Below are 25042 nucleotides of genomic sequence, written 5' to 3'. Positions count from 1 at the left end.
AAAAACTCAAAATGGATTAAAGACCTAAATATAAGACCAGACATTATAAAACTCTTAGAGGAAAACATAGGAAGAACACTCCTTGACATAAATCACAGCAAGATCTTTTTTGACCCACCTCCTAGAGTAATGGAAATAAAAACAAAAATAAGTAATTGGGACCTAATGAAACTTAAAAGCTTTTGCACAGCAAAGGAAACCATAAACAAGACGAAAAGACAGCCCTCAGAATGGGAGAAAATATTTGCAAACAAATAAACAAAGTATTATCTCCAAAATATATAAACAGCTCATACAGCTCAATATATAAAAAAAAAAAACAACCCAATCCAAATATGGGCAGAAGACCTAAATAGACATTTCTCCAAAGAAGACATACAGGTGGCCAAGAGGCACATGAAAAGCTGCTCAACATCACTAATTACTAGAGAAATGCAAATCAAAACTACAATGAGGTATCACCTCACACTGGTTAGAATGAGCATCATTAGAAAATCTACAAAAAACAAATGCTGGACAGGGTATGGAGAAAAGGGGACCCTCTTGCACTGTTGGTGGGAATGTAAATTGATACAGCCACTATGGAGAACCGTATGGAGGTTCCTTAAAAAACTGAAAATAGAACTACCATACGACCCAAGAATCCCACTACTAGGCATATAGCCAAAGAAAACTATAATTCAAAAGGACACTTGCACCCCAATGTTCATTGCAGTACTGTTTACAATAGCCAAGTCATGAGAGCAACCTAAGTGCCCATTGGCAGATGGATGGATAAAGATGCGGTACACATATACAATGGAATATTACTCATCCATAAAAAGTAACAAAATTGGGTCATTTTTAGAGACGTGGATGGACTTAGAGACCGTCATACAAAGTAAGTGAGAAAGAGAAAAATAAATATAGTATATTAATGCATATATGTGGAATCTAGAAAAATATACAGATGAACTGGTTTTCAAGGCAGAAATGGAGACACAGATGTAGAGAACAAATGTATGGACACCAAGGGAGGAAAGGGGGAGTGGTATGAATTGGGAGATTGAGATTGACATATATACACTAATGTGTATAAAATGGATAACTAATAAAAACCTGCTGTATTAAAAAAAAAGCAGTTTTAGACATAAAAAATAAAAATAAAATTCATGATGTTAGTTGATAATAGACATATTAATATGTTTTTGTGGTAACCAAATAAAAAATAATTCACAGATAAAAAAATTAAAGGTAGATCATAGCAAAACATAGTGATATTGGAAAATCAAAATAAAGTGCATAAAATGTTTGCAATATATACAATAGTCCTGTAAAAATGATTTAAATGATTAATATTTAATTATTAAATATTCCTCTCATATATTAAGTAATTATTTTGCAGAAAATAAGATAAGCTACTAATAAACATAAAAGTACTCAGCCTTACTTGTTTTAAATGAATAAAAATAAAACTAGATAGCATTTACAGCTATCTAATTGGAAAAAGTGAATATCATTGATAGTACAATTGATATAGGTAAAATAATTCCAACAAAGATCTTGGAATATGGGCTCTCTAATTTGATTGAAGTCCAAACTATACCATTTTGGGGAGTGATTTGGCAATATCTAAAACAATTTTAAATTTACATACCCTTTCACCCAGCAATTCCATTACCAGAATTTGCCCCAGGGACATTCTCAGAACTACACCATGATATGGAATATAATTATTAACATTTAAAAAATCAACATAAATATAATCTATGGGGTATTCGTTAAATAAAATATAATACATCCAAACAACAAAATTCTATACAGATTTCAAAAGTGTGCTACATTTGTATCTAGTATTATTAATACATTTTCAAAATATATTAATAAATGATTAAAGCAGGGTGCAGATCAATTGCCTTGACTGATCTCATTTGTGCAGATAAACTTTGTGTGGGTGTGTGTATTTTGCACTTGCATATTTAATTGGAAGAAGATTCAAGAAAATTTTGTAACTCCTTTTTTATGTTTCAAATGTTAGTGGGGATTGGAGGAACAAGAAACTGACTTTCAAAAAATATTTAGACTTTTTTACAGCAGTTTTAGGTTAACAGTAAAACTGAATGAAAAGTATAGAGATGTCCCATTTATCCTCTTACCCCAAGTACACACAATCTCCCCCACCATCATGATTTCACATCAGAGTGATACATTTGTTACAACTGATGAACCAACACTGACACATTATTATCAACCAAAGTCCATAGTTTACATTAGGGTTCACGCTCAGTGTTGGATGTTATATGGATTTTATACAAGTATATAATGACATGTGTCCATAATTACAGTGTCATAGAGAATAGTTTCACTGCCATAAAGTCCCCCATACTCCACCTATTCATCCCTCCCTGTCCCCAAACCCCTGGCAATCACAGATTGTTTTACTGTCTCCAAAGTTTTACCTTTTCCAGCATGTCTTATGGTTAGAATCCTACAATATGTACTCTCCTGAGGTCGTTTTCTTTCTGCTTAAATCGTTTGTTCATTTTAAAATCATGTAGTTCATTTTCTTATTTTTGAGTTTTAAGAGTTCTTTGAATATTTTGGATCACAGTCCTTAATCAGTATGTCTTTTGCAAATATTTTCTGCCAGTCTGTGGCTGATCTTATTCTTTTGACAGTATCTTTCACAGAGCTTAAGTTTTAAGTTTTAATGAAGTTCAGCTTATCAATTCTTTTTTCATAGCTCAAGCCTTTGGTGCTATATCTAAAAAGTCATCACCAAACCCAAGGTCATCTAGATTCTCTCTTAAATAATCTAGGAGTTTCATAGTTTTGCACTTTATACTTAAGTTCATTTTGAGTTAATTTTTGTGAAGAGTCTAAGGTCTGTGACAAATTCCTTCCTTTTCTTTTATTGCATATGGATATCAAGTTGTTCCAGTACCATTTGTTGGAGAGACTATCTTTTCTCCAGTTAATTGCCTTTGCTCTTTTGTCAAAGATCAGTTTACTATATCCATGTTTATTGATTTTAGGGCTCTCTGTTTTGTTCAATTGATATATTTGTCCATTCTTTCACCAATACCACACTGTCTTTATTGCTGTAACTTTAGAGTATGTCTTGAAGTCAGGTAGTCAGTCCTCTGATTTTTTTATTCTCTTAATTAAAAAAATTTTTTAGTACTTTAAAAATTTTTTATTTATTTATTTTGTTGTTGAGGTATAGTTGTTTTACAATGTTGTGTTAGTTTCTACTGTACAGTGAAGTGGAGTTCTCTGTGCTATACAGCAGGTTATTACCTATTTATTTTATACATATTAGTGTATATATGTCAATCCCAATCTCCCAATTCATCCCACCGCCACCACCACCCCACCGCTTCCCCCCCTTGGTGTCCATACGTTTGTTCTCTATATCTGTGTCTCCATTTCTGCCTTGCAAACCGGTTCATCTGTACCATTTTTCTAGATTCCACATATATGCATTAATATACAATAGTCGTTTTTCTCTTTCTGACTTACTTCACTCTGTATGACGGTCTCTAAGTCCATCCACGTCTCTACAAATGACCCAATTTTTTTCCTTTTTATGGCTAATATTCCATTCTACATATGTACCACATCTTCTTTATCCATTCGTTTGTCGATGGGCATTTAGGTTGCTTCCATGACCTGCCTATTGTAAATAGTGCTGCAGTGCAGTCCTCTGACTTTGTTTTACTTCTTCAATATTGTGTTGGCTATTGTGTTACTTTACTAGGGCTGCCATAGCAAAATACCACAGACTGGTGGCTTAGAATACAGATATTTATTATCTCATAGTTCTGGACCCTGGAAATCCAAGATCAAGGGTTGCTTTCCTTTGAGACCTCTTGCCTTGGCTTGCAAATGGCCGCCATTTTGTTGCGTCTTCTTGTGGTCTTTCATCTGTAAATGCACAGTCCTGGTGTCTCTACAGATGCCATAATTTTCTCTTGTAAGGACATCAGTCAGATTGGTTTAGGGCCAACTCTAAAGACTTCATTTTTACTTAATTACCTCTTTAATGGTGCTTAGAAGAAATTTGGACCCACTGAGAGACTCCAAGGATGTGTGTGCACAGAGGAGAGACCATGTGAAGATGCAGCAAACATGTGGCCCTATGTAAGTTAAAGAGCGCAGTCTCAGAATAAACCAATCCTGCCAGCACTTTGATCTTGGACTTTCAGCCTCCAGAACTGTAGAAAATAAATATCTGTTGTTTAAGCCACCCAGTCTGTATAGTATTTTGTTATGGCAGCCAGAGCAAACTAATATACCTTATATCCGGCAAACTTGCTATAATTGCCTATTAGTTCTGTAGGATTTTTTTTCTTTTGGTCAATTCCTTTGAATTTTCTACTTCTGTTTTGAATGTTTTATGATTTACACAAATTTAAAAAAATATATATGTATATATATATATTTTTAAAGTAAATAATAATAAACATCATTTTTCTTCCCTGAATGGGATGTGGATCTCCTCCATAGTACGTACATGTTAAGGGTAGCATATAGTTAGGTACTAGTACAGTTCATGGAATGACACATAACATGCCCCAATATGTGTTTAATGAATAAATTAGAGTTCAGATAGACTGTTTACTCCCAGTGTTCTGAGAAGTTTTTTTGGAAAATGACCCTTAAGGAGATAAGAAAGAATTGCTGAAATATGCAGAAAACAAATGGTGAGAGAATGGAAGCTATTGCATAAAGGGCTGTCTTTTGCCAGCTGATCCTGGAGAGGAAACCCTCCCATGAGCTCTGTTCCACAGATGAAGACTACATTTTACAGAGCATAAAAAGTGGAGGTTGCACTTTATGACCTTTTCAAGTTTACTGTTCTAACCCTCTGCTTCTCCAGTCTTTCATTGTGTTCTTGACAAGGAGACATAAGCTGAGGAGAGCCTGTGCTTAAGAGGTTTCCTCTGCTGTTAAAGATAAAAGGAAACACATCTGGCACATAGAGAGGGAAGGTAATGGTAGAGGTTTGACTCACTGTATGCATTTTCCTTTTTCCTATTTCGGTAAATTGTTTCTTCTAGAGCTAGATTGTTTGTACCCTTGTGCTCTCAAAGGTTAATGGTTAATTGGGAAGTAGTCCAGAGTTTGACACACAGTTGGTGCTTAAAATTATGAATCGGTGTGTGAATGAATCACCTAATGCAGGAACAATGCCTATTACGTTTGGGCTATTTTTTTTTAAGCTTTATTCTTTTAAAGACATCTATCTAGATTTGTCACCTCTAGGGCTGATGAAGCAGACATCTCATAGTTTGTCACAGATGACTAAAATAAATGTCTGCCTTAATAAAATGAGAAATTATTTATATGACTAAAAATAATCTGGAAGCCACAAAATCATTTCCTGGTGAAGAAAGATCTTATGAATTATTGTCAATGTGAAGCATCTTTACTGTATAATCCCTTCCCTGCTTTTTGAGAGAGTAAGAGAGTGAAAAGAATATGGCAGATTTAATGGCCTTTTTAATCTACTAGACTGAAAAATTGGTGTTTTCTGAAATATAATTCCATGGATTTTGAAGTTAAAGCACACTAAAAAGGAGCTGTGGTTAAAAGTTTTCTCAGGAAAGCAAATTGTACCCACAGAAAGGCAATACACACTGCAGTGCTCTGAAAATAAAACCATTCACTCACCCAGCCTTAGGCATCTAAGTATGTCTTCTGTGTAAAAACCCAGCTCCAACCAAATACTTGAAGACTTTAAGACCTTTTCTTTACAATCCATCCTCTTGTCCATCAATGCAAAGTAAGTCTATATGTGAAATCTCTTCTCAGCAGAACTGAGTACCAATGAGGCACAAGCATCTGTGCTACATATTTTTTATGCAGATGCAGAGAAAAATCAAGGTAAGACAAGGCCTCATCACTCCAAGAAACTTACAATGTAGTTGGAGAGTCAGTGCTTCTAACTTCTTTCTAATAGCAGGTACCAGGGCAAGAACCTCTTCCCCAGGGGTCTGTGAGATTCTCTGGTAGAATGCAGTGAGAAAATATTACATTTCTGTTGGTATTTGTTTTTATCTAATTTTTAACATTTCTATTTTTGTGTTTATTTAAAAATTAATGTGTTATATTAATATAGCAAATGTTGGTAATTTGTAATAGGCATGAATTGGGGATATGGACTTATTTTGTGGGGCTTTTGTCTTACTGATAGAGACACATGTTAAGGTCATTCTGGAGACTACTGGACATAACTGGCACTGTGCCTTATGAACTATTCTTCTAAAAAATCATCAGTCCATAGCAAAGGGCCTGGGACAGTGTAGCATTCTAGAAGGTATATAGATAGAGGGCCCATATTTAGGGAAAGAGGTTGTCCAAGTTTGTCTCCAGGTGTCAGATAAACCATGACAAAATGTGGTGCTAATAGAGTACTTGCTTGCAATCAGAATTCCATCTGGTAACAGCAGAATTACATGCAAAGCAAAACAGAGACATTATCTTTCTTGTTATATAACCTGGCAACCAGAAGTTTCTTTTCCCCTCTTATTTATTGAGTTTTTTTTTTCAAAATTATAGAAAGCTACTGGTGGGTAAATGGTATTTTGCTTTGGACTTTTGTGACCTTTATGCCAATTATATGATTCTGAATGCAAAAGTTAATGAGATATATGCTTGCAAAAAAGAGTGGGAATTTTAGATACCAACATAAGTGCTCCACTGCTCATCCATGAAATATTGTCAAAGAAATAGCTTTAGCAGCAGCTTTTTTGCTGGGAATACCATACAACATTTACAAAACTGTTATCAGCAATGCAAAGGGAATAAAAAAGCAAAAATCACCTTGATCTAATTTAAAATAATTTATGAAAGTGTATTTTTCTACTTCTCCATGTAGCTTAATTCCTGCACCTCTTATTTATTCTCTCTGGGTATTAGTGTCCTCTTCTGTAAAACAAACTTTGGTTGAGCTGAACTCTAAGTTCCTTTGCTCTGAAGTGGTATGGTTTATGACAACATGTTTAAATATTTGTTTCAGATATGTAGGGAATATTCTTGGTAGTATTTCAACTTATATCTACTAAATTTTTCATTAAACATGTCTCTTTACCAAGTTTTTAATATCTCCAAATATTTGTAGGTTTACCCATCATCCTCCAGCTCCTGGCACCATTTGGCTAACAACATTTTTACTTCCTTTCATATTTTTCATAAGTCAGTTATGCCTCAATAAATCTTTTTATTCATTCAACCAAAGCTTAATCAATTTGTATCTCAATAAATATATGCTGACAGCCAACTTTGAGGCTGACCCATGCCTTCTGCAACATACACACAGAGAAGGCTCAATCATTCCCTTCTTCAGGCTCTCTTACTATTTTCTTCATATAACTTATATAGCAAATGCTTATCACTTAATTTTATTGTTAAATGTATAGGTGTTTCTCTCCTTAAAAGGGAAGGTCTGCTTCATTTATCTTGTGGCAGTGGTTAGCATAGTGTCATAGCAGGTACTAGATGGATATTTGTTAAATTGAATCTTCGTCTTCCATAACTACACAAAAATGATGACATAACTCTGATTGACTCATAACATTGCTGTTAATTATCAGAGCTCAATGCATTTATCTTCAGAATACAAACCTGACAAATGCAGGGAAATGAGATAACTTTACAATTACTTTCAGTGGTAAATATTAGACATACTCTCTAATCCCCCCCAAGTTATTGCTATTTTTCAAGGGTTAAATTTAAATTAATAAAGACAACCACAAATAATCCACCTCTGATGATTATAGCTCAATAACTTTTATTATTTGGAAAGGTTACCACTTGGAAATGGATCATTTGACATTCCTTAGGGACTAAGTCAGCTGCTGACTATGTCTTAGAAGGAGACCTTAAATAGAGTAACAAAAACTGAAGTGGGGAAAAACCAACTATATGTTAATGAATCAACACTGTCAATTCTTACTGAGGATCTCCAACTTTAACCTTACATGAGGTAAAGAAAGTTGAGAAGAAAAGGAAAGGTGGGGGACTTCCTTCGTAGTCCAGTGGGTAGGACTCTGCGCTCCCAATGCAGGGGGCCCAGGTTCGATCTCTGGTTGGGGAACTAGATCCCACATGCACGCTGCAACGAAGATCCTACGTGCCACAACAAATACCCGGCACAGCCCAACAAACAAACAAACAAACAAATAAATAAATATTTTTTAAAAAAAAGAAAAAGAAGAAAAGTGACGATAGGGAAGGAAAAGTGGTGGTAGGAAGAAGCCAGGACTGTGAAAGGTCATAAAGTTACAAAGAAGAGAACTTGGGGAACATCTGGTCTACCCCCACAATTTATACATATTAAAGATGGCCAGGGGCTTCCCTGGTGGCGCAGTGGTTGAGAGTAAGCCTGCCGATGCAGGGGACACAGGTTCGTGCCGCAGTCCGGGAAGATCCCACATGCGGCGGAGCGGCTGGGCCCGTGAGCCATGGCCGCTGAGCCTGCACGTCCGGAGCCTGTGCTCCACAACGGGAAAGGCCACAGCAGTGAGAGGCCCGCGTACCGCAAAAAAAAAAAAAAAAAAAAAAAAGGCCAGTTCTGTTTCAGTTCCCCTTCTCCCAGTCCCAAGCTCAGGGTCCATCAATGTGTACTGTCCATCTGCAGAGTTCAGAGCTCAAGTCTCCATCCAGAACAGCCAAGAGAACTGGCAAAAGGCTGTTCTGAAATTTGGAATGAATGAGGCTCCCTGTCAGAGGGTGGCCCAGGTGACCAGCCAAACGGGTGGTGGAACACAGATAACAGATTGGCCAAGGCAGGCTACACCTGGATGATGCTGGCTGCATCTTCTATTCCAGGAGCTGGAATAAAGTTCAGCACCCATTCTGGCAGCAGACATTTTTTTCCCCCAGGCTGGTTCCATCTAACCTAGAGACAGAGTGGTGATGGGTTCTAGCATTCTTCCTTTCTAGAAGCAAAATCAAGCCTGGCTTCCTTTCTTCCAAGTTCCCCCTTTGAGGTCCTGTAACCTCTACTTTTAAGTCATTTGACCTGGTAATGGTCAAAACCATTTTCTTTCTCAGAAAAGAAAGAAAATTGCAAGCAAAATGACCTTTTAAAGGACTCAATGACCGCCTGGAGGGGTGGGATAGGGAGGGTGGGAGGGAGATGCAAAAGGGAGGGGATATGGGAACATATGTATATGTATAACTGATTAAATTTGTTATAAAGCAAAAAATAAAAAATAAAAAAAATAAAAATTAAAAATTAAAAAAATAAAAAATAAAATAAAGGACTCAATATTCATGACACAAAAAGTCTGGAGGAGGAAGATTGTTTGGAAGCTCACTTTGCATCTTCTTATTTTCTCAGCTTAACATAAAAGGCAAATTATTCCCCATTCTCTCTCCCATGGAACTCAGCTGCTTTAAAGGAGTTTTGGACTAATGAAATACCAAAGATATTTTTAAAATATTTAAGATAGAGCATATATAGAGAAAAATGCATAACATGTAAACAAACAGATTAATGATTTATTATGTCTCAAACACCCATGTATCATGACTCAGGTCAAGACATGGGACATATTTGTAGCCCAGAAGCCCTCTCAATGCCCTTTATAATCATAAATTTATTCTCTAAATTGCCTCTTTCAAAATTGGCAAACGCCCCCAGAAGAAAGGCAGACTCCACAACTGAAACTGTAATTCCCCACTATCATATGAAAGTATTTTTAAGTTGATGTTTTTGGTCCAGGTCTTAAGTTGTCTGCAATGGGAAAGTCATTCCAGATGATCTATCTAACGTTCCATTATTGAAATGGAACCTGTATGAGTCTCTCCTTTTGGTATTTATTCTTTTTTTGTCTCACAGTGATTCTTCCTCTCAAAGATAATCAGGGTGTCTCTCTGACAGCTTTTCTGCTCAATCAGTATCAATAACGCACATTCTTATTTACGATAGGGCTTTCTGTTACCTGGAGAACAGAAAATTAATGTCCAAAGAGATGTGGTAAAATGTCTATTTTTAGAGGAACTCGTATTTCGTGATTACTATGGACCTCCTGACACTGTAAAATTCAGTCAGAATTTGAAAAATGAGATTGAAGTTACTGAGATACTTTAATGGTTATTTTCCTTCTAGCCCCAACTCCAGCTCTGTGGAAAAATCTGAAAGTATAGTTAGTTAGGCATATCCAGATTTTTTTGTATTCCAATTCCTATTTGAGATAGAAATTCACAGAGGGGTTGGGGAAAATGAAAGATAAAAGGATTTAGGTTATGTGGGGTTCTCCTGAATAAGGCTCTAATGAGTGCCTCTCTGTTTATTTCATGAAAGAGACAAAAATGAATGCTTCTTATTGGAATTGCCTCCATTATTAAACTCAGGCGGTTTGCAAAACTGGAAATTTTTTTCTGAGAAGGCTGCTGAAGCTCTGTGGAACTTCTATAGGAAAAGCTTCCCTAAAAATTTAATAATGAGCCTCAGATGATTGTTGATACCCCTCTAGCTTCTTCCTGAAATCTTCCTGAAAGGAGAAGAGAAAATGAGTTCCAGTCCTACTAAGGAATTTTCCTTTGCAATTTTGAGGAGAAGAGACATGGACAAGAGAAGGTATTAAAAAGTGCCTTTTCAATTTCAGTACACCCAGTATTTGTCCATTTTGGCATCGGGCATCTTTTTTTGTGTGTGAGGTGGGGCATTTCCACCTTACCTAGAGGCAGGGTGGTGATGGACTCCAGCATCACCCCTTTGTAGATGCAAAATCAAGCCTCACTTTCTTTCTTCCAAATTTCTCCCTTAGCGTCCCACCACCTCTGCTTTTAGGTCTTTGACCCTAAAAGAGAATGTCACCTTCTTTCTCAGGATAAAAATGTGAGTAAAATTACCTTTTAATGGTAATATACACAATATAAGAAGTCTGGAGAAAGAGGTGTGGTAGAGGGGACTACAACATGGAGATTCAGTGACTGGTTCACTCCCAACGGCCCAAGACACTGTGGTGACAGGATACAGCCAGAGATTGCGTTGAGGAAGGGCATGGAAGAGGGTCTGGGGATGGACATGGCCACCAGTCCAGAAAAGCATGTGCCCACAAACCAGCTGAATCACATGCACAACTTAAAGCTAAAAGACCCTGGGACTTCCCTGGCGGTCCAGTGGTTAAGACTCTGAGCTTTCACTGCAGGGGGCCCAGGTTCGATCCCTGGTCAGGGAACTAAGATCCCACATGCCGTGAAGCAACAGTCCATGAGAGTCCATTACTATTTTCTTCACCAACAGTGTCTACATTTAAACATTTACCTTTTACCAACCTAACCTTGATGAAAGTCATAAAGATTTGAAAAGCATTTTTAGAATTGGACGGGATATAATCAGGGATGTGTAAATAAATCACTACCTGATTACAGGGCAGAACTGTTAGTTTTTTTTTTTGTTTTTGTTTTTGTTTTTTTGGTACACGGGCCTCTCACTGTTGTGGCCTCTCCTGTTGTGCAGCACAGGCTCCGGACGCGCAGGCTCAGCGGCCATGGCTCACGGGCCCAGCCGCTCCGCGGCATGTGGGATCTTCCCGGACCAGGGCACGAACCCGTATCCCCTGCATCAGCAGGTGGACTCTCAACCACTGCGCCACCAGGGAAGCCCTGAGGGCAGAACTGTTTAATGGCCACTCTCTTCATGCTTGTGATATTTTGTTCACTACAACCTAAAAATTGAATTAGAAGAGAGGGCTATTGGATTGATCCAAGATGAGGTCCCTTTGAGTATATGTAAGAAAAGAAAAAGAGAGGGAGAGGTTGAGAGAGAAAGAAATAGTGAGGGAGAACAGGGATGTCAGTAATAATACCGTAGATTAAAAGATTTATTCTGAAGTACATGCTGCAGAGGAAACAAAACTGCTCCGACCCCAGTTTAACTTACTCTCTCCCCAGGGAAAGATGATGTGACTACAATATAAAATGGGATGTGATAATTGTTGCAAGAGGTACATACGTGGTATTTTGGGAACATGATAGAGGGAGAATTAATGTTGTGCTTATGAGGTAACGAGAGGGGCAGGCAATAGTGGATAGAATTTAAAGTGATCTTTGGGGTTTTTTTTTTTCTTTTTGCGGTATGCGGGCCTCTCACTGTTGTGGCCTCTCCCGTTGCGGAGCACAGGCTCCGGATGCGCAGGCCCAGCGGCCGTGGCTCACGGGCCCAGCCGCTCTGCGGCATATGGGATCCTCCCAGACCGGGGCACGAACCCGTATCCCCTGCATCGGCAGGCGGACTCTCAACCACTGCGCCACCAGGGAGGCCCCGATCTTTGGGGTTTTGATGGTAGTCCCAGGACCACTCTCAAGTTGAAGTCAGCCACAAATGTGTTCACTTAATCATTCCTTCTCCAAACACTTACTGAGCATCTACTGAGCCAGATGCTATTCTAGATCTCTGGGCAGATTATAACAGACAAAAAAGCCCATGTCCATGGAGCTTACATTATAGTAGGGAAAAACAGACAATGAACAAGGCAAAAAAATTAAAATATATTGGTGGTGTGAAGTGCTAAGGAGAAAAAAGGATAAAGCCAGGAAAGAGGTTTGGGTGTCGGTGGTGGGTGATGTGGGTATGTCACTGAATAGATCAATGTGGGTCCTCATGAGTCAGGTGAACAGAGCCTGCACCTCAGGAACATTGGTTCTCGGACCAGAGCAGTTGCCTGGTCTTGATCATGGCACCAACCTGAAGGAGAGTCGTTTAATCATAGAGAATGCCACCAGGTGCTCTATGAGTTAACAGACACTATTTTGAAAGGTTGTCAAATATTCTCTGAATCTCTAACCAATTGAAATGGGGGACCGCTAAGTGCAGCCGTGAGATTCTTTTAACAGAGCTATAGACTATTAAAGTTGAAAGAAGTGCTACCCATGACCTGACGCAACCTTCTCATTTCAGAGTAGTGTGTGGGGTTAAGTGGCTTGTTCAAGGGCACACAGAGACTTGGTGGCAGGCCTGATGCTCGAGTCCAGATTGGCTGCTCCTGGTCCCCTTCTGCTTCCATTTAACCAACTTTTCACTTTGCTTCAGGCAGACCAGAGGCCTCAGAGAGAGGAAGCGTGACCTTGAAGAAATAGGACTGGATGGAAAGTCAGAGGAAGAACATTTAGTAAGGGGCCACTTTGTGTTAGGTGCAATTCCAGGATTTCCACTTTTATTGTCTTACTTACAACCACTTAAGCAAGGTTTTATGACTCTATGCCTTCTGGTTTTTTTTTAAGAATGAAAATATGACATATATTAATTGCAGACTCCTGGGTACCCATCGTTAATTCCATATCCCTCTTATTTTTCTGGAAAAATCCACCATCTTGTACCTGATATTTCTTTAGCCCTTGCATGACTTCATATTATTACACTTCATAAGTATACTTTAAAGCAATAATGTTATTTCTCAATTTTCAAAATTTTATAATAATTTTACTCTAAATGTAGGATTCTGCAATATATTTTGCACTCACAAAACATTTTGGACATTTATCCAAATCAATACATGAATTCTATTTCATTCATTTTTCCCTTTTAAATAGACCTTTATTTTTTAAAGCCCTCTCAGTTTCACAGAAAAATTGAGCAGAAAGTTCAGAGGGTTCCTGTACACCCCCTGCCCCCACACATGCACGTGCACAGCCTCCCAGAATATCAATTCCAGTACCAGGGTGGTACATTTCTTACAACTGATGAACAAATATAAGTATATTATTGTTATATGAAGTCCATAGTTTACTTTAGATTTCCCCTTTGTGTTGCTGGTTCTGTGGGCTTTGACAAATGCATAATGTCATGTATCTACCATGACAATATCATACAGATAGTTTCACTGCCATAAAAATCCTATTCATCCCCCTCTCTCCCCACCAAACTCCTAGCAACCACTGATCTTTTCACTATCTCCATAGTTTTGCCTTTTCCAGAATGTCATCTAGTTGGAATCAGGCAGTATGTAGCTTTTTCAGATTGGCTTCTTTCACTTAGTAATATGAATTTAAGGTGTCTCCGTGTCTTTTCATGGCTTGACAGCTCATTTCTTTTTAGCACTGAATAATATTCCATTGTCTGGATGTAGTACAGTTTATTTATCCATTCACTTACTGAAGGACATCTTGGTTGTTTCCAAGTTTTGGCAATTATGAATAAAGCTGAGATAAACATCCATGTGCAGATTTTTGTGTAGACATAAGTTTTCAACATCTTTGGGTAAATACCAAGGAGCATGATTGCTGGATTGTATTATAAGAGTATGTTTAGTTTCATAAGAAACTGCCAAATTGTCTTCCAAAGTGGCTGCACTATATTTCATTTATTTTAATCATGGTTTGAAAGTCTATTATTTGAATATTTCAAAAGCTATTCAACTGTTCTCCCATTGATAGACAATTAGGTGGTCTCTAGTCTAATTTTGTATTCTTGTATATATTTTCTTTAGCACATTGTGAAATTTTCTACGTTATGAACCTAGATGTGGAATTTCTGGGTTACGAATAATATACATCTCCAACTACTTAACTGTGTATTTTCAAAGTCATTTCCAAAGACATTTTGTCAATTTACGTGTCCTCTATCAATATATATTTCTATCATAATATACTGGGCCAGCACTTGGTATTGTCAGACCTAAGAAGTTTTTCATTCAACCTGAGAGCTACGAACTGGAAATTCAGTGTTCTTTCAACTTGTATTTGTCTGATTATGGAGGCTTGAGGATATTCTTATGTATATTGGCCATTTGATTTTTGTCTTCTGTGAATTGCATATTCATATGCTTTGACCATGTTAAGGCTGAGATTGTTTATATTTTTCTTACTCATCTGTAGGAATCCTTTATATATTCTGGATAATAACAATAATGACTAACCTCTATTAAGCTTTGTTTCTGGTGTTTCTGAGTATCTTGGATATATTAATACAGTAATTATCTCAATAACCTTATGAGGTAGGTAGTATCTCCATTTTGCAGATGAGGAAATTCAGGTATTGAAGAATTAAGCTACTTGCTTAAGATCACACAGCTCTCAGTTATAAATCTGTAATTTTTAACCAGTTTGGATGGCTCCAGAAAAGCTTATACTAGAATACACCTTTGTCTTTTATGTGAATAGCCAGAGTGGATGACTTTCCATTTCACTTGCTTACTGGTGTTTTATATAATTAAAATATTTTAATTTAATTGAGATTAATTGCAATACCCTATAAAATTTATGATTATTTTCTATGTTTTGTTAAATGAATCTTATAGGATGTCAAGATCATAAGGATATTGTCCTATATTGCCTTCTAAAATAAGTTTTAAATTTCAAATTATGGAATTTGGTGTCCCTGGAATTTGCTTCTGTGTACCATGTGAAGTAGCTATTTTATTTTACTTTTTTTTCCATGTGGATATGGAAATATCTTAGCAAAATATACCAAGGAGTTTATTCTTTCTCCACATTTTTTAAAGTCAACTCTCGTTTATCTAGTCACCTCGGGTCTGCTTCTGGACTTCTTTTTTTATATATAAATTTATTTATTTTATTTATTTTTATTTTTGGCTGTGTTGGGTCTTCATTGCTGTGCATGGGCTTTCTCTAGTTGCAGTGAGCAGGGGATACTCTTCACTGCAGTGCGTGGGCTCCTCATTGCGGGGCTCTAGGCGCGTGGGCTTCAATAGATGTGGCACGCGGGCTCAGTAGTTGTGGCTTGCGGGCTGTAGAGTGCAGGCTCAGTAGTTCTGGTGCATGGGCTTAGTTGCTCCGTGGCATCTTCCTGGACCAGGGCTCGAACCTGTGTCCCCTGCATTGGCAGGTGGATTCTTAACCACTGTGCCACCAGGGAAGCCCTTCTTCTGAACTTTCTATCCTATTTACTGATCAGTTCATTTATTCTTGTGCCTTTCTCTTTCTCGCTGAGATAATAACTTGTCTCCCCTCCCCCGTTATCCTTCTTCTAAAATATCCTTGTTATTCTTGGTCCTTTTTTCTGTATGAACTTTAGGTTGAGCTTATTAAATTTCATGAAAACCCCTGTGTGATTCTGAATGGAGTTATATTGGGATTATATCAATATATTAAGGTTTGAAAATTTTATGTTTTCAGCCTATTATGTCTTTCCATCCATGAGAATAGTACATTTACTCTTTTATTCAGGCTTGCTCTTACGATATGTAATTATCTCTGAATTTCTATGTGTTCACACAAAGAAATATATTCAACCTTTGATTTTATCTTCTCTAATTTTAAAATTTTTTTTCAGAAAGATCTGCTTTTTATTATTATTCTCTTTCCTCTATTTTATAGAAGTACCTCATTTCTTTTTAAAGCTTTTGAATTAAAATATCAACTCATTTGTTTTCACTGTCTTTTGTTTTTGAGTAAATGCATTAAAAGCTAAATACCTACCCCAGTATAAGCAATCCTATTATACATCCTACAGATTTTGTTATGTAATAACTTCAGTGCTATTTAGTTCTAAATATTTTGTAGTTTTTATTATTATTTCCTGTTTAACCCAGGGCTTACTTAGATGGGTTATTTTTAAATTTCCAACATATTATTTCCTAATTTTTGTCAGCTATTTTTGGTTATTTTTTCTATTTTAGCTTTATTGTGGTTAGAAAATGTGGCCAGCATGCCGTCAGTTTTTCACAAATTTTTGACACTCCTTTTGTGGCTTAGTACATGGTTAATTTATAATTGTTGCTTATATACTTGAAAACCACGTGTGTGTTACTTCCTGGGGGGAGAGGGAAGGCTGATGTTGAACAATGTTACTTTTTTTTGAATTCCCTATATTTTTCCTAATATTTTGTTTGTTTAAGCTATCAGTTTCTCAGAGATGTATGTTAAAATATCCTAATATGATTGTTGAATAGTGCATTGATCATTATAAACCTCTTAGTTTATGCTTTTTATGCTTTTTGAAGCATGAAGCAATTAGGAATCCATGACTCTTTTTCTCCATGGGTTGTTTCTGTATTACCTAGTGTCTTTCTTCTTGTACGCTAGCCTTTGTGCTTAATACTGATATTTCAGAAGGTTTACTTAGTATTAGTATGATGTATCTTCTCTATTATTGTACTTGAACTCTTGTCTGTGGATTTCTTATAAATGTTTCTCCAGAACCTAGTGTATCCCTTGCTTTAGTACCCCCCCGTCTATTGGTTTATTGTTTCTAAAGTTTATTTGGTTTTATTTGTTTTGCAATTTGAGAATCTCTGACTTATTAGATGATTGTGATTCATCTATATTGATTATAATCACAGATATATTGGGGCTTATATTATTATACCAGATGTTTGCTTCTTTAATTCTCTAGCTCCAGATTCTTTTGTGTTATTTTTGTTTGTTTGTTTAAATTTTTCTCCACCAATGTGGAATATATATGTGTGTGTGTATGTGTGTGCATTTTTAGTTGTTAACTTTAACTTAAAATTTTTAAATACATAACTTCTTTCTTTCTAACAAGTATTAGTTCTTTTTTTGAACCTCGGAGGACTTTAACATGCTTTAATTATCTATTATAACACCACCCTCATGTTTTTAAAGCTATAGAATTTTTTAAAATTGTAGTATAGTTGATTTACAGTGTTGTGTTAATTTCTGCTATCCAGCAAAGTTATACATATATATTCTTTTTCATATTCTTTTCCATATGGTTTATCACAGGATATTGAGTATAGTTCCCTGTTAAAGCTATAGGATTTTTAATTTACATTCTCTTAAGCACAAAACCTTATTAATTTTAAGCAGTCAATATTTAGTGACTATACCTATTTTATCACTTTTGGGGATGATATTTTTAATAGCATATTTATTGAGATATAATTCACAAAACATATATTTACTTAAAGTGCACACACAACTCGATGGTTTTCATACATTCACAGAGTTGTGCAATCATCATCACAATTAATTTTAGAATACTTTCATCAATTATCCCAAATAAATTTTACACCAGTTAGCAGTCACTCCTCATTTCTCTTGTCCTTCGGCCACCAGTAATCTATGTGTGTTGTATTTCTATAGATTTGCCTTTTCTGACATTTACTATAAATGGAATCATACAATATTTGGTCCTTTGTGACTGGCTTCTTTCACTTAGCATGATGTTTTCAGGGATCATTCATGCTGTCATGGTATTGGTACTTTATTCCTTTTTATTGCCAGATAATATTCCATTGTATGGGTATACCATATTTAATTTATAGGTTTATCAGCTGATGGACATTTGGGTTGTTTCCACTTTTAGGCCATTATAAACAATGCTGCTATGAATGTTCATCTAGAAGTTTTTGTGTGAACATGTTTTATTTCCCTTAGGTATATACTTAGGAGTGGAATTGATGGATCATATGGTGGCTGTGTTTAACATTTTGAGGAATTGCCACTGTTTTGGAATGCACTTGCAACATGTTACATTCACACAAGCAATGTATGAGTGTTCCAATTTCTCCACATCCTTGCCAGCATTCATTATTATCTGTATGCTTGTCAGGTGAAGGGGTATTTTATAGCAGTCATGATTTGCATTTCCTGATGGTTACTGATGTTGATCATCTTTTCATGTGCCTATTGGCCATTTTTGTATCTTGCTTGTAGAAATGTCTATTTAGCTCCTTTCTCATTTTTTAATTTGTCTTTTTATTTTGTGGTTGTAATTTTTCTTTATATATTCTAGTTACAAATCTTGTATCACATGTAATTTGAAAATATTTCCCCCCATTTTATAGTCTTTTCACTTTTTTGGTGGTATCCTTTGAAACAAAAATATTTTTAACTTTGATGAAATCCAGTTTATCCATGTTTTCCTTTTTTGCTTGAGTTTTTGGTTTCATGTATCATATGCCTTTGCATTGTTGCCTTCCAACAATGACCCCAATTGTTTACTTTGTATATCCATGCCATTTGCAATGACTTGCTGTTCCTACCTTCAAGAGGTAAAGCTTCTTTTGTCATGTCACAAATCTGGTCTTGCACTGTAACTTGCATTGAACACAAGAATGGAGTAGAAGCAATGATGTGCCATTCCCAGCCTAGGCTTGACTCTCTTGGGGCCCTTGCAACCACCATATGAGTAATCCTAGGCTATCTTGCTGGAAGAGGACAGACTGGTGACCCTTTACCAGACCAACAGCCAGCAACTCACCAGGCATGTGAGCGAGGCCACTCTAGACCAACTGCCCCCTGATAAACACAGACACATGAGTGAGCCCAGCTGAGATCAACTCAATTTGGCCCAGACCAAAAGAACCACCCAACTTACCCAGAGATTCATGAGCTAAAAATGTCCCTATTGTTTTAAATCACTAAGCTTAGAGTGGTTTATTACACAGAAACAGCTAAATGACACAGAATTTAAACTACTGTGTTATGAACAAGGATAGTTAAAATACTTGCTCTGAGTAGTAGCCCATGTAGGTCACATTTTCAAAGAAAAATACAGCATTGTTGTTATACAATTCACGGTAAATGTGCTGGCCTGAATTTTCATTCCCTTTTGCTCAAGAGGAACTGCAGTCTGCGTTTCAAGGTCATCCTGGTCAAATTATCAAAGCCAAGAATGCCTTAATAATATTTGCAAGTACTAATATAGTTTTATTTAATTATATGAATTCATATCAGGAACAATGAAACACTTGCAAATGTCACCATTCTTAAGCTAATTATTTGCACTTTAAAATAAGTAACTTCCTGGTTTTAAAAATATTACTTGTATTAAAAAAGATGCAAAAAAAAAGTGTAAAGAAGAAACTTTAACAAAAGAGCCTATAATCCCATCAATCCAGAAAGAATTGTATGACATTTAAGCTAACTTAGAGTTTCCCTAAATAGTTTTCCAAATTCAGACAGGGTCCAACTGGCCTCCTGCAGATAGAAATATACTCTATATGTAAATGAGAAAACTTCTGAATATAGTCTGAAAATATAGATATGTGTTACACACACACACAATTACCTTATCACAGGGGTTTCTTGCAGACTATTTCTTTCCTTTTTGAGGGAGAGGGGTGTTTGTATAGGAAGTCAGAATGGAAAGCATCGGCAGTAAAAATAAGGGTTATATTGTCTTCTGATTGTCTGTGATTTGAATGCCAAATATAATTTTCTACATTATTCTTAGAGTAATCAAAATGTTTGGAATTTTTTGTCAAAAGCAGATCCACACATGCTAGAATCAAATAACACCAAAAACAATGTTATTTTTTGAATGCTTAGTATATGTTAGTTCTCTACATTTGTTATTTCCTTTTTCCTTCTAAATAACACTCTTGAGATGGCTATTATTATTACCTTTATCTTAAAGGAAATAGAGCTTTGGGAGGTTGAAACACCTGTCAAAGTCCTATCATTGGTTAATATTGGAGTTGGGATTTGATCCATCACTAGCCTTTTTTCTGGCAGGTGCTCTGCTACAGAGAGCATCCAAGGTTCTAAGATCCTGCAGGGGTGTCCTTGTTGAACTTCGTGTGACACCTTTATAACAAATAATATGAGGCTGATGCATAATATTCCTTATCAATCTTAGTATGGAAGGACTTCTGCTTCTGTGCCTAATACATCAATTAAATACATTTAATCATAACCATAGACCTAAAATTTGGTATTCCTGTAAAATATGTTTTGATGCCTCCTTTTAATAATAGTAGGAGAATCATATTTCTATAGCCTAAGACACAGGCTGTGGTAGTGAAAATAATACTGAATATGCAGTTTCCCAAACCTAGTTTTAACTAATTCCTAGCAGTGCAATGAGATATGGGCACACATGTTTATCAACTTTCATGGAGGTTAGATCAAACGTATAGATGTATCTCTTAGAAGCCCAAAAGTCGATTTTCAGGCATGGTGTCGTCTAAACCAGAAGTCAAACCAGTTGACCAAAACTTGCAAAATTGCTTGGTTTAGCATTTAACATGGAACCATTTATGTTAAACTAAAAAATAATAATAATAAAGGAAGGAAGGATGAAAGAAAGAAATAAAAGAACATCAATTAATTGAGTTACTTGAACACACTTGAAAATCCAAGCGATTTTATTTAAATATCTGTATATCCAGGTTCTCTTGAAAAGCAGAATATCAAGCAACATAGAAGCCCACAATCCACTTGGCAGAAACAGGCTTAGAAAGAGACCAGCCCCCTAGACTGGGCATATGATCTCTATTTTGCCACGTATTCTCTATCATTTCCTTTTATCTCCCAGGCCCTAAGACTAAGTGTGGAATGTCATGTATTGCCATATGTGTGTGTCTGTGTGTGTGTCTGTGTGTGTGCGTGCATGTGTAACACCTCTCTTTTCATTGCACACCTCATGATTTGAGGCCTAAATCCTCAAGTAAATTCATAATGAAGAAGGAAGGAGCTATTTCACTGTCTCAGAGTTCATACTTTCTCCTTTCCTTGGAATTATTAATTCCCATTATTATTCAGAGAGGTGATTAGTCTTTTTTTCTGCCCACCACCAACCCAGACCTGCTAGAATAAGAATTCCAAATGTTGCTTTCAGGACTAGTTCTAGGCTTCATAAGAGAAGCACTGTCCTTTCTAATAAAAATCCTCATTCAATTAAAAAATATACAATTTTTTTTCCTAATTGATCTGATCTGTGTTACAAGCCCACATCCCCCTGGAGCATAGGGAGTACTCTATTTTTACTCTAATCCAGTGAGGTTAATCTGATGCAATGGTTTAAATATGTGAATGTTCGTACTTTCAGAATTAAAATCCTTTCCACCTCTCTCCTCTAAGGGGTGGCCTTTGGGCAGGTAGGTGAGGGATATGGATGGAAAAGATCTGCACTTTTTATTCTAGCTCTTCTGATCTCATCAGCAGTGTTCCTTGTCTTCCTGTTCCTCTAGGTTTTGGTCCCACTAAGTACCTTCCCAGTTTAGGTTTCCAGATGGTGTTGTGCTTGAACCAGCTTATACCAGCTTATGAGAGCCGATTGTGTACATCTCTTCCCAACTCCATGTTTTGTCATTTTGGTTTATCACTTTGGTAGCTTTCATGGGCCATAGTAGGAGTATTTATACCCTGGAAATTGGAAAATGTTACAAGTCAGAGCTGTTTCTCTCAGAGAGCTGGTTGTTAAATACTTACCAACATACGGCTATCTCCAGATGAGTCCCTCTTCCATCTTGTATCGTCCCTTCCCACCTTGACTGGGTTGTGTAACTTGGTTACACTGACTGGTTGTATAACTTGGTTCATGCAATTTGACATTAGCAAGTGTGATGCTAGCAAATTCTTAATAAGCCCTGCACCATGGGGCTAGTTCTCTTGATATACTTCTTTTTAGAATCTTGTGAGCACCATGAAGTGAAAAAGTCCAAATTGTATGGAGAAGCCACTTGGAAGAGAACTGAGGAACAATCTGGGCTACAATGAGCCTCAGACACATACGACCCCATTCAGTAATCCCAGCCAGCCCCCATCTATTTAGGCCACTTCTGCAGAGGTCCTAGACACCATACATTAGAGATGAGATGTCCCCAGGGCACCCTTCCTGAATTCCTAACCCACAGAAATTGTGAGCAAATCAGCCATTAAGTTTTGGTGTGGTTTCTTATATAGCAATACAGCCCTTGAAATAGTTATTTTCTTCTAGTTTCTCAGCTTGTTGTCTTGTATCTCTTCCTAGCTGATTCAATCTCAGCACCTATTTTACTCATACTATCATACATGTCTCTGAGAGTCTTCCATGACTTTCATTCGGTAGGCTTTGTAGGCAGTTTACCCCATTTCTCCTTATCTGGCTTACTGGCACTCAATTTTGGGGTCAACCCATGTTCAACAGAACCAAGAGCATCTCAGAGACGCTAACCTCTGAGATTTTGAGATCTGATCACTCTTACCTCCAGGTTTCCTTGGTTGCCTACATCCAGGTTGATATGGGACAGACTATCAGGTAACCTCCTTCTAAGATCCCCAAAGTGATTTGGGTCAAAGTTTCCTGTCTGTACTTCCCTTAACTTTCCCAAGTCACTATTTAATTTCTGGGCTGAGGTTTGAAGAATACCATTTAATGACAAAATGTGCGGGAAAAGATTAGGAAAGCTATTCTTTTCCAAATTAAAATGTTATCACAGTACCTTCCCCGCTTTTTAAGAATCTAACTAAGGCTGATCATCTAAATTGTCAGGCTAGTTATACTAAGGGGTGTGTTCTACAGTATCTTGCATTTGACATGTAGCTGATCTTCTGCTGACTTGATGAATAACTTAGTAACCAGACATTTCGATCCATTAACTCACTTTGATGTTAAGAAGAAGATTTTAACTAATTCCATGGATAAAAATCAGTTTAGACATGGATTTTATGGTGCTATATTAAATGTAACATTACAAATTAAAAATATTGGACATAATTCCTTTGTTGTGAATATTCAAATATAACTAATCTTTTCCCATTCTTTGGGTTCATAATTTATAAGTATACTAAGAAGAGAAAAGTTTGAAAAGAAATACAAGGAAGTCAATTTTTAACAAAACTTGAGAGTCTTAGAAACATTTGAAACGATTTTTTTTTAAATTTTAGCCTTTTAGGTGGAGTTTTAGTGATATCTCACTGTAGTTTTCATAATAAAATGCATATTTTCATATGTTTACTGGCAATTTAGATATCCTTCTTTGTGAAGTTTCTATTTACATCTTTGGCTCATTTTTTTCTACTTAACTGCCTTTTTGAACTGATTTATAAAATTCTTTATACATTTTAGAAGAGTCTTTTGTGAGACAGATGCACTCAAATATTTTCTCTCCGTCTGCAGCCTACCTTTTTCCTCTCTTAAAGGTACCTGGTGATGAAATTGAACTACATTAATCTTAATAAAATCTGATGTATCAATTTTTATAATTTGTAGATCTTTGCTTTCTTTAAAAATTCTGCCTGTTCCAAAGACACAAAGATATTCTCCTATGGTTTCTCCTAAAATTATTTTATTTCTTGACCTATCACATTTAAATCTGCAATCCATCTGGAGTAGCCTTTGTTTGTGGAATGAAGTAAGGATGAAAACACATTTTTTTTTCAACAAGAATATCCAGGTCATGCAATACCATTTATTGGAAAAGACCATACTTATCCCACTTCATCTCAGTGTCCCCTTTGTCATAAATCAGTTGATGGTAGAAGTATGGTTTTCTGGATTCTGTTCTTTTCCAGAGCCCATTTATATACCCTTAAGCTGATACCACATTGTCATAATTACTATAACTATATAATGGGTCTTGATAGTGTGCTTCATTATTTTTGAAATTTATGTATTTTTTAACTAACAGAGCTGAACAGTATTTCAGATATGGGCAATTGACTCTTTCCTTAATGAATTGCTTCTTTATTTCTTTTAAAAATTTTCTATTATGGGGCCTCCCTGGTGGCGCAGTGGTTGAGGGTCCGCCTGCCAATGCAGGGGATACGGGTTCGTGCCCTGGTCTGGGAGGATCCCATATGCCGCGGAGCGGCTGGGCCCGTGAGCCATGGCCGCTGGGCCTGTGCGTCCGGAGCCTGTGCTCCGCAACGGGAGAGGCCACAGCAGTGAGAGGCCCGCGTACTGCAAAAAAAAAAAAAAAAAAAAAAAAAAAAATTTTCTATTATGGTATTTATATTTCTTACTAGTTTGTAAAAACTTTGATTTAATAACCATATTATTCTTTTGGTTACCAAATATGTTACAAATTATGCACAGTTTGTGGTTTTTCTTTTACTGTAGCTTATTTTATTTTTGACATATGATGGTCTCCAATTTTTATGTTGTAAGATCAATATATATTTTCCTTTTGTCTTATGTGTAGAAATATATTTTATATTTGGAAATGCCTTTTCTCCTATGAAATAAGGTAACGACATCTTGTCTAGTTTTTATGGCTTTTTTGTTCACATTTAACTTTTAATCCATCTGGAAATTGTTTTATATACCATGTAAGGTGGAGAGAGAAATTCAGTACCTTTTTTCCAAATAAGGAGGTATTTAATCTCATAGCTATTAATAAATAATAATTTCCCTCACTTATCATTTAACCAAAGTTAGATGCCAAATTCAGAAATATACATCTGTGTGTTTTAAGTT

Source organism: Mesoplodon mirus (genome assembly GCF_964341445.2).
Source record: "Mesoplodon mirus genome assembly, chromosome: 12".
Lineage (NCBI taxonomy): Eukaryota > Metazoa > Chordata > Mammalia > Artiodactyla > Ziphiidae > Mesoplodon > Mesoplodon mirus.
This window is presented reverse-complemented; position numbering follows the sequence as displayed.